This window comes from Balaenoptera physalus (assembly GCF_965194825.1).
Source record: "Balaenoptera physalus genome assembly, chromosome: X".
In the NCBI taxonomy this organism is placed as follows: Eukaryota; Metazoa; Chordata; class Mammalia; order Artiodactyla; family Balaenopteridae; genus Balaenoptera; species Balaenoptera physalus.
This window is the reverse complement of record NC_138903.1, coordinates 39116680-39126839: the sequence shown is the minus strand read 5'-3', so window position 1 is coordinate 39126839 and position 10160 is coordinate 39116680. Positions and strand designations below refer to the sequence as shown.

General features: G+C 37.6%; 1 long non-coding RNA gene across 1 annotated transcript; it reads right to left on the bottom strand.

Moving 5' to 3' along the window:
• Nucleotides 1-228: 228 nt before the first annotated feature.
• On the bottom strand, nucleotides 229-8939 carry LOC309652638. The gene is made up of 2 exons (XR_014258831.1): nucleotides 8191-8939; nucleotides 229-3688 (listed from the first exon to the last, which is right to left on the bottom strand). It is a non-coding gene; the product is annotated as an uncharacterized lncRNA (long non-coding RNA).
• Nucleotides 8940-10160: the final 1221 nt, after the last annotated feature.

Below are 10160 nucleotides of genomic sequence, written 5' to 3'. Positions count from 1 at the left end.
TAGAGAAATGGTTTAATAAATTATGGTACATGAAAATGATGGAATATTATACAGGCATTAAAATGATAATTAAGATTATGTAGAAACATAAACAAGATGTTCGATATAATGTTAAGTAAAACCAGGAGAATACAAAGTGGCATATAAAAATATGAGAGAGCTGAAGGGAATATATTAGTGCATTATCATAACTGGGAGTGGACCATTTGGTTTTTTTGGGTGTTTAAAAAAAATTTTTTTAACATCTTTATTGGAGTATAATTGCTTTACAATTGTGTCTTAGTTTCTGCTTTATAGCCAAGTGAATCAGCTATAAATATACATATATCCCCATATCTCCTCCCTCTTGCGTCTCCCTCCCACCCTCTCTATCCCACCCCTCTAGGTAGACACAAAGCACCGAGCTGATCTCCCTGTGCTATGTGGCTGCTTCCCACTAGCTAGCTATTTTACATTTGGTAGTGTATATATGTCCATGCCACTCTCTCACTTCGTCCCAGCTTACCCTTCCCCCTCCCCGTGTCCTCAAGTCCATTCTCTACGTCTGCGTCTTTATTCCTGTCCTGCCACTAGGTTCTTCAGAACCATTTTTTTAAACAATAGCCAGGACATGGAAGCACCTCATGCCCGTCTCTGGGGTCCGTGCTGATAGCCGCAGCTCGTGCCCGTCTCTGGAGCTCATTTAGGTGGTGCTCTGAATCCCCTCTCCTCGCGGACCCCGAAACAGTGGTCTCTTGCCTCTTCGGCAGCTCCAGACCTTTTCCCGGACTCCCTCCCGGCTAGCTGTGGTGCACTAGCCCCCTTCGGGCTGTGTTCACACCGCCAACCCCAGTCCTCTCCCTGCGATCCGACCGAAGCCCGAGCCTCAGCTCCCAGCCCCGCCCGCCCCGGCGGGTGAGCAGACAAGCCTCTCGGGCTGGTGAGTGCTGCTCGGCGCCGATCCTCTGTGCGGGAATCTCTCCTCTTTGCCCTCCGCACCCCTGTGGCTGCGCTCTCCTCCGTGGCTCCGAAGCTCCCCCCTCCGCCACCCACAGTCTCTGCCCGCGAAGGGCCTTCCTAGTGTGTGGAAACCTTTCCTCCTTCACGGCTCCCTCCCACTGGTGCAGGTCCCGTCCCTATTCTTTTGTCTCTGTTTTTTCTTTTTTCTTTTGCCCTACCCAGGGACGTGGGGAGTTTCTTGCCTTTTGGGAAGTCTGACGTCTTCTGCCAGCGTTCAGTAGGTGTTCTGTAGGAGTTGTTCCACGTGTACATGTATTTCTGATGTATTTGTGGGGAGGAAGGTGATCTCCGCGTCTTACTCCTCCGCCATCTTGAAGGTGTCCCCAAACTCGGACCATTTGTTTTTAATTAAAATATCCTGTTATAGAGACTTTGTGTGTATGTGTACATATATATATATACATATATATATATGTATATATATACACACCTTCTATATGTATAGATCTATATATAGACATAAGATATTTAGTGGTGGGCGTATTAGTCCAGATTTTTTTGAGATGCTTTCTCATCACTTATAGCAACACTTTCTAATAGAACTTCCTGCAGTGATATATCCATTCTATAAATCTGTGCTGTCCAATATGGTAGACACTAACCTTGTGTGTTTACCAAGCACTTGAAATGTGGCTAGTGTGGCTGAGAAATCAATTTTTTAAAAATTTTAACTAGTTAAAATTTAAATTCAAGTAGCCACACTTGACTAGTGATTACCATATCATTCTCTCATTAGCACAAATTTAGAGCTAGAAGATAGACAAAATTTAGTAGTGGGTTCATTAGTCTGGATTTTTTTCCATAATCAATTGGAACCTTTAAAAGTACTCCGTCATTCACTTCTCCCTGTGGAGCAAGAGATTGTGCAAAAAGTGCACCCTACTGAACTGCAAAGGATAAAATAGGTCAACTTACCGTGTACTTCAGTGGAATTTTGGTAAAATCTTTAATCACAAATCTATCAAAGAGCTGTAAATAGCTACCCCTTTATGGTACAAAAACATGAGACCAGGAAACCACCAGGTCATAGGTTCCCTGGCTTACCCTGGCCTAGAAGGTACATGAATAAAGTGCTCTTGCATAGTCAATAACCAAGTGAACATGAATGGGGAAGAAATGAACAGTAGTTTTTCCACTTGAGAAAATGTGGAGGCCCTGTGTAACTTTTTCCTTACTGTTGGAATCATGTTCCCATGTGTCCCTACTAAGCAGTGCCCACCTGACTTAGGCAGATCCCATCCTGACTTCTGCATTGCCATGCCTCCTCCTTCTTCTACATCTTTGTATACCCACCCTCTCAACCACATCTCTCCACTCTTATCCTCCACCTCCTCCCTGGAATGCCATTTTCATCTCCAAAGGAAGTATTGAATTGTATCTTGATGGATAGGAGAATTTGGATTAGAGATGAGTAAGGAAAAAAGACTCAAACTGAGTGTGATGTAATTCCCAAACTCTTTCAGGGAAGTAATGATTATTCCTGATAATATGTTTAGAGACTGTTCTGATAGACCTAAATGAAATTTTAAAAATTGATAATGTTATTTACTAACCTAGCCAGCTATCTATCAGGCAGCAGTCTAAACATCTCTAAGCAAGCGTTCTTTTTCGTCTTGTATCTAGTCTAACAATGATTTCCTAATCAGTCTTTTTTTCCTGTATATCTACGAAAAGTGAAATCTTTTACTTGGCTAATTTAGAGGCCTAATCTCTTGTATCACACTTAAAATAAAACATTGACATAATGAATTTGTCATATATGTTTTCCTTAAGAATTTGGAGGCCCTACCAAGATAGCTCAACTCACAACAGCCTACCAGAGTGAAGCAAGAACAGCTCTGAATCAAGTAATACCACATCAAATATGACACTGAAAACTTGGAGAGGAAGTTTGGAGCCAGAGTACTGGATTTCCCTGTGGTTTGGGCAATTACATCGAATGTCCCTACCCCTGCCACTCCTATAAGTGCCTGGAAAGGTCATTTGATGTTGGAAGGATGTCATAGGACTGGAGAAAAGGTAAGTTGGGTTTAATTCCATAGGCTTTTGGTCAGTGTATTAATTATGTTACTAAGGGATGACCAAAGACCCTAGCAAAGATGGGGTGGGTAAGTACGCATTTATTTCTTTTGGTTTCAGGAAGTTATTCTGTGTTTTGTTGGCAAAAACTTTGTGTCTTGTTTTCATTTTTCTTTTAGCTAAAATCGTATAATTTGCCCAGCAATTTTTCACATGTTAATCTCTGTCTGTAAATGGTCATTTGAAATTCTTTGTGTGTGTGACCAGAGAGATTTTAGATATAGAGCTGTTTGCTTTAAATACCTTTGAAAAATTAAACTTAATTGATTGAAGGAATTGGTCATTTGTATGCAACATGAGAACATTTAGTTCAAACAGAGAGATCCATCTTGAGATGAAGTAAGAACAGAAAATCTGTTCAGCTGATATCATGAAAATAGACTATCTTATTCTGTGATGTTAAAGAAAATGGCAGGGTTTATTTTGTGTGCTGAGCATAAAGACTGAGAGGATTGACTGGAATAGACTAAGAAATGGGACTACCTATGGAGATATAAATAATATTATCTAATGCAAACTATTTACTTACTTACTGTTGCAAGTTGGTTCTCCTGGAAGTAGACCCAGAGCTAGAGTTTAGCAGGCAGGATGGCTATGAAGGGATCAACACCTATGGGAGGTAGGGGGGATCAAGGGAGAAGTCCAAACTGTAATGCAGTCCCTACAAATACTGATACTTTGGGCAACCCTATGGGGCACTTAGGAGTTAGAATAGGCCTTTAAAGTTGTTCCCTGTTGGGCCAAGATTGATGCACATTTATATCTCCACATGAATCAGGGTAGTGGGAGTAACTTTGTGGCTCCCTGCAGCTGAGATATCCTTGACAGCTGTGGGCTTCCTGCTTATATCACTCCCAGAAGCTGGGGCAAGTCCTTCAATGAGCAGGGATATGGGTGGAACATCAAGGGATCCACCTCCTTAGTTATGTAATTTTGTGAAACTAAATCACTTAATCTGGAGGGAAATTAACAAGATTGTTAAATTTATCATATTTAATGGAGCACATATTTAATTAGTCTAGGGACTTAGCTTATGTACATTTAAATATGCATATTTAGAATAGTCTCAAGAACTCATACACAAAAAAAGGAGAAATAAAAAAGAAAAAAGTGTGCTCAAAAGGGAGCAATTAAATTTTAGGTAACTTTAGGCTACTAAGATAAGAAACAATGGAATGAACATTGGTATCAGGCCAATTTCAAGAAAATGTTCTAAATGAAGACTTTTAAGCAAAATTGGAATAGTTTTAATATTACGTAATAAATCTTAGAGAATTATAAATTTATTACTCTTATAGTAAGTCATATACAAATTAAACTATTATTACATTTATTTTAAAAGCTATTTACAATATTCTAAACTTGATAAAGAACACCTACAACAAAGTGAGAGAGTGGCATGGACTTATATATACTACCAAATGTAAAATAGATAGCTAGTGGGAAGCAGCTGCATAGCACAGGGAGATCAGCTCGGTGCTTTGTGACCACCTAGAGGGGTGGGATAGGGAGGGTGGGAGGGATACACAAGAGGGAGGAGATATGGGGATATATGTATATGTATAGCTGATTCACTTTGTTATAAAGCAGAAATTAACACACCATTTTAAAGCAATTATACTCCAATAAAGATGTTAAAAAAAAAACCTACAAAAAACCCTGCAACTAACATAGTACTTAATGGTGAGAAACTTGAAGTATCTCACTAAGATCAGGTACAAGGCAAGGATATTTCCTCTCACTGCTCTTTTTCAAAATCATACTGGAAGTTCTAGCTAATGCAGTAGACAAGAAAAGGAAATAAAATGTATACAGATTAGAAAGAAACAAATAAAACTGTCTTTGTTTGTAGATGATATGATTGTCTATGTGGAAAACCCAAAAGGATTGACCAAAAAACTCCTGGAACTAATAAGAGATTTTAGCAAGGTTGCAGGAGACAAGGTTAATACACAAAAGTTAATCACCTTCCTATATGCCAGCAATGAACAAGTGGAATTTGAGATTAAAAACACAATACCATTTACATTGACACCCCAAAAATGAAATACTTAGGTATGAATCTAACAAAATATGTACAAGATCTATATGAAGAAAACTACAAAACTCTGCTGAATGAAATCAAAGAAGAACTAAATAAATGGAGAGATAATCCACATTCAAGGATAGGAAGACTCAATATTTTTAAGATGTCACTTCTTCCCAACATAATGTATAGATTCAATGCAGTCTCAATCAAAATCCCAGCAAGTTATTTTGTGGATACTGATAAACTAATTCTAAAGTTTACATGGAGAGACAAAAGACCTAGAATAGCCAACACAATATTGAAAGAGAACAAATTTGGAGGACTGACACTACCTGACTTCAAGATTTACTATAAAGCTACAGGAATCAAGACAGTGTGGCACTGGCAAAATGATGGACAAATAGATCAATGGAACAGAATAAAGAACTCAGAAATAGACCCACATAAATATAGTCAACTGATCTTTGACAAAGGAGCAAAGGCAATACAGTAAAGATAGTGTTCCTGCAAAGAGTGCCAGAACAACTGGATATCCACATCCAAAAAAATAAAACTAGACACAGACCTTATACCATTCACAAGAATTAACACAAAATGGGTCACAGACTTAAATGTAAAACACAAAACTATAAAGCTCCTAGAAGATAACATAGGAGAAACCCTAGATGACCTTGGGTATGGTAATGACTTTTTAGATACAATACCAAAGGCACAGTCCATGAAAGAAATAATTGATATGCTAGACATCATTAAAATTAAAAATTTCTGTTCCATGAAAGACAGTGTCAAGAGAATGAGAAGACAAGTCACAGACTGGGAGAAAATACTTGCAAAAGACCCATGTGATAAAGGACTGTTATCCAAAGTACATACAGAATCTTTAAAACTCAACAATAAGAAAACAAACCTGATTAAAAATGGGTCAAAGATCTTAACAGACATCTCACCAAAGATGTACAGATGGAAAATAAGCATATGAAAAGATACTCCACATCATATGTCATCAGGGAAATGCAAATTAAAACAAGATACCACTACAAACTTACTGGAACGGCCAAAATCCAGAACACTGAGAACACCAAGTGTCAGTGGAACAACAGGAATTTTTATTCATTGCTGGTGGCACTGCAAAATGGTACAGCCACTTTGGGAGACAGCTTGGAGGTTTCTTACAAAACTGAACATATTTTTACCATATGATCCAGCAATCACTCTCCTTGGTATTTACCCAAAGGAGCTGAAAACTTATGCCCACACAAAAACCTGAACATGGATCTTTATAACAGCTTCATTCATATTTGTCAAAACTTGTAAGCCACCAAGATGTCCTTCAGTAAGTGATTGTATAAACTGCGGTGCATCCTGACAATGTAATATTATTCAGCACTAAAAAGAAATGAGCTATCAAGCCATGAAAAGACATGGCGGCCACTTAAATGCATATTACTAGGTAAAAAAAGTCAATTTGAAAATGCTAAGTACTGTATGATTCCAACTATATGACATTCTGAAATAGGAAAAACTATGAAGAGAGTAAAAGGATCAGTGGTTGCCAAGAGTTGGGGGAATGAAGAGAGGAAGCATAGTAGATTTTTATGGCAGTGAAAATACTCTGTATGTTACCATAATGATTGATACATATCATTTTACATTTGTCCAAACCTATAGAATATACAGCATCATGAGTGAACTGTAATGTAAATTATGGACTTTGGGTGATTGTGATGTGTCAATCTAAGTTCATCAGCTGTAACAAATGTACCACTTTGTTGGGAGACATTGATGATGGGGGCTGCTACGCATGTGTGGGAACAGAGGATATATGGGAAATCTCTGTATTTTTCCTCTCTCTTAGTTTCGCTGTGAACCTTAAACTGCTCTAAAAAATAATGTCTTCATTATTAAAAAGTAATTAATTTAAAAAGGTAAAATCAGATGTTCCTTCTGATTTTATTACAGTGTAGAATATGATATAAAAAAGTATATACAATGTTTAATTTTTTTTAAAGACTTTTTAAAAATAATTAGTTAATTTATTTTTGGCTGCGTTGCGTCTTCATTGCTGTGTGCTGGCTTTCTCTAGTTGCGGAGAGCGGGGGCTACTCTTTGTTGCGGTTCACTGGCTTCTCATTGCGGTGGCTTCTCTTGTTGAGGGGCACGGGCTCTAGGCGCACGGGCTTCAGTAGTTGTAGCATGTGGGCTCAGTAGCTGTGGCTCATGGGCTCTAGGTGTGGGTTTCAGTAGTTGTGGCTCACGGGCTCTAGAGCGCAGGCTCAGTAGTTGTGGAGCATGGGCTTAGTTGCTCCGCGGCATGTGGGATCTTCCTGGACCAGGGCTCGAACCCGTGTCCCCTGCATTGGCAGGCGGATTCTTAACCACTGCGCCACCAGGGAAGCCCTACAATGTTTAATTTTATTTTCTTACAAAATAGTCTGAGCGGGACTTTCCTATACTTATCTTATGGGTCAGAAAAGTGATCATTGCTGACAAAAATTTTAGGAACATATAAACATAGATGCTCAACTAAATTGAATTATACTAACTAATATCCTTCTGATTTTTTTTGTTCTTGTGACTTCCAGCCAATGTTTCAAAATACATAAACCCTGGAACTACTCTACTTGCACTGTGTGAATAAAATTTCATTGTGTTATAATTTTTGATAAGTCATTTTTAAAAATATCAACAGTGATTGCATTGTTATTTAATTAATTCACAATTTATTAAGGATCTTGCAGTTGCAACTTACATCTTTCTATAAATATTATAATGGTGTAGTTAATTAATAATCTTACGTTACCTGGAAAAATTTTAAAGAAATCAAAGTGAATAGAGACAAAAAGAGCAAAGTAATTGGTCACCAAATAATAGTTTTAATTTACATATTCTCACCTATATGTAAACATATTTGCCCATATAAAAAAAGTGCTTTCTTATATGTTTACAAATGTTAAAAGCTGAAGTTTAAATTTTCAAAAAATGATAATCTTTCATTTTTTAGTATGATTGTATACGTACATGTTTATTTTATTTACTTATTTATTTAAAAATTTATGTTTATGTGAGACGAAATGCAGGCATACCTTGGAGATCTGGCAGATTCGGTTCCAGACCACTGCAATTGAGGCGCTGGTGGTATAGTGATTATTAGCATAGCTGCCTTTCAGACCACTGCAATAAAGTGAATATCACAATAAAGAGAGTCACACTAATTGGTTTCCCAGTGCATATAAAAGTTATGTTTACACTATGTAGTTTATTAAGTGTGCAATAGCATTATGTCTAAAATATGTACATACTTTACTTTAAAAATACTTTATTGCTAAAAAATGTTAACCATCATCTGAGCCTTTGGGGAGTCGAAATCTTTGCAATAATAACATGAAAGTTCACTGATCATAGATCACCATAACAAATATAGTAAGTTTAAAGTATTGTGAGACAATGTTCATTGCAGCTCTGTTTACAATAGCCAGGACATGGAAGCAACCTAAGTGTCCATCGACAGATGAATGGATAAAGTAGATGTGGCACATGTATACAATGGAATATTACTCAGCCATAAAAAGAAACGAAATTGAGTTATTTGTAGTGAGGTGGATGGACCTAGAGTCTGTTATACAGAGTGAAGTAAGTCAGAAAGCGAAAAACAAATACTGTATGCTAACACATATATATGGAATCTTAAAAAAAATGGTTCTGAAGAACCTAGGGGCAGGACAGGAATAAAGACACAAATGTAGAGAATGGACTTGAGGACATGGGGAGGGGGAAGGGTAAGCTGGGACGAAGTGAGAAAGTGGCATGGACTTATATACACTACCAAATGTAAAACAGATAGCTAGTGGGAACCAGCCACATCACACAGGGAGATCAGCTCGGTGCTTTGTGACCACCTAGAGGGGTGGGATAGGGAGGGTGGGAAGGAGACTCAAGAGAGAGGGGATATGGGGATATATCTGTATGTATAGCTGATTCACTTTGTTATAAAGCAGAAACTAACACACCATTGTAAAGCAATTATACTCCAATAAAGATGTTAAAAATAAATAAATAAAATAAAATATTGTGAGAATTACCAAAATATGATACAGACACGAAGTGGGCAAATGTTATTGGGAAAATGGCACCGATAGACTTGTTCAATGCAAGGTTGCCACAAACCTTCAATTTGTAAAAAACGCAATATCTGTGAAGCACAATAAAGAGAATTGCAATAAAATGAGGTATGCCTATACTGGTAGCTCAGAAGACAAAATAAAATGTCGTTAGAGTACTGTCTGTTCTGAATGTGAAGCAATAAAAAGTTACTATTTGCTTTCAGTGTATTCTACCCAGATGGCCGGTGATTTTTGCCTCATCCAACCTGACTGTGCATTCTCAAAAGAGTCTGTTAATTTTTATGCTATTTATGCTTTGGGGAATTCCATAACTGTAGACAACTGTAAAAACCTGACACGAAGAACTAAATTCCTAATGTTTATTATGAAAAAAATTCTGTTACGGTTTTTATATGGTATTGCTACTCTCTGGACCTTTCTTGTCCTCGAACAAGTGAACTATCATCTGAAAACTATTAAGATGTTGCTTTCCTCTGAGTTCAGACCTCAAATTCAGAATAATACGATTGAAAAGGTGTTTTTTGCACTCTAACCATATTCATTGCTCCCAAGACAGCTGCTAGATAGCACCAAAGGATTTCTCCTCATCTTATAACCCAGAAAGTGGCACTCATGAGCAAGAAGGGGTGTTAGAGATAATTGGGTTTGCTTGGTATGCTTATTATCTTCTTAACTGGCTCAACAGAATGGTAAGAGTTGTCCTTTCCTAGGGTGCAAAATTCGGAAAAACCATCAAATCAAAGAAGAAGCAACCTCCCCCAGGTTAATTTTGTGCAAGACAAGTGCTGTAAAACAAAGATATTTTTAATAGTGGTTAATCCTTTTAATATGTGTAGAGTCCCACTTTTATTCATGTGCAAGGGGTGACATATTATCAACACATTGACTTCTCAAACAAATGTATTCCCAGATTTTAAAAATTCTTATCAAAT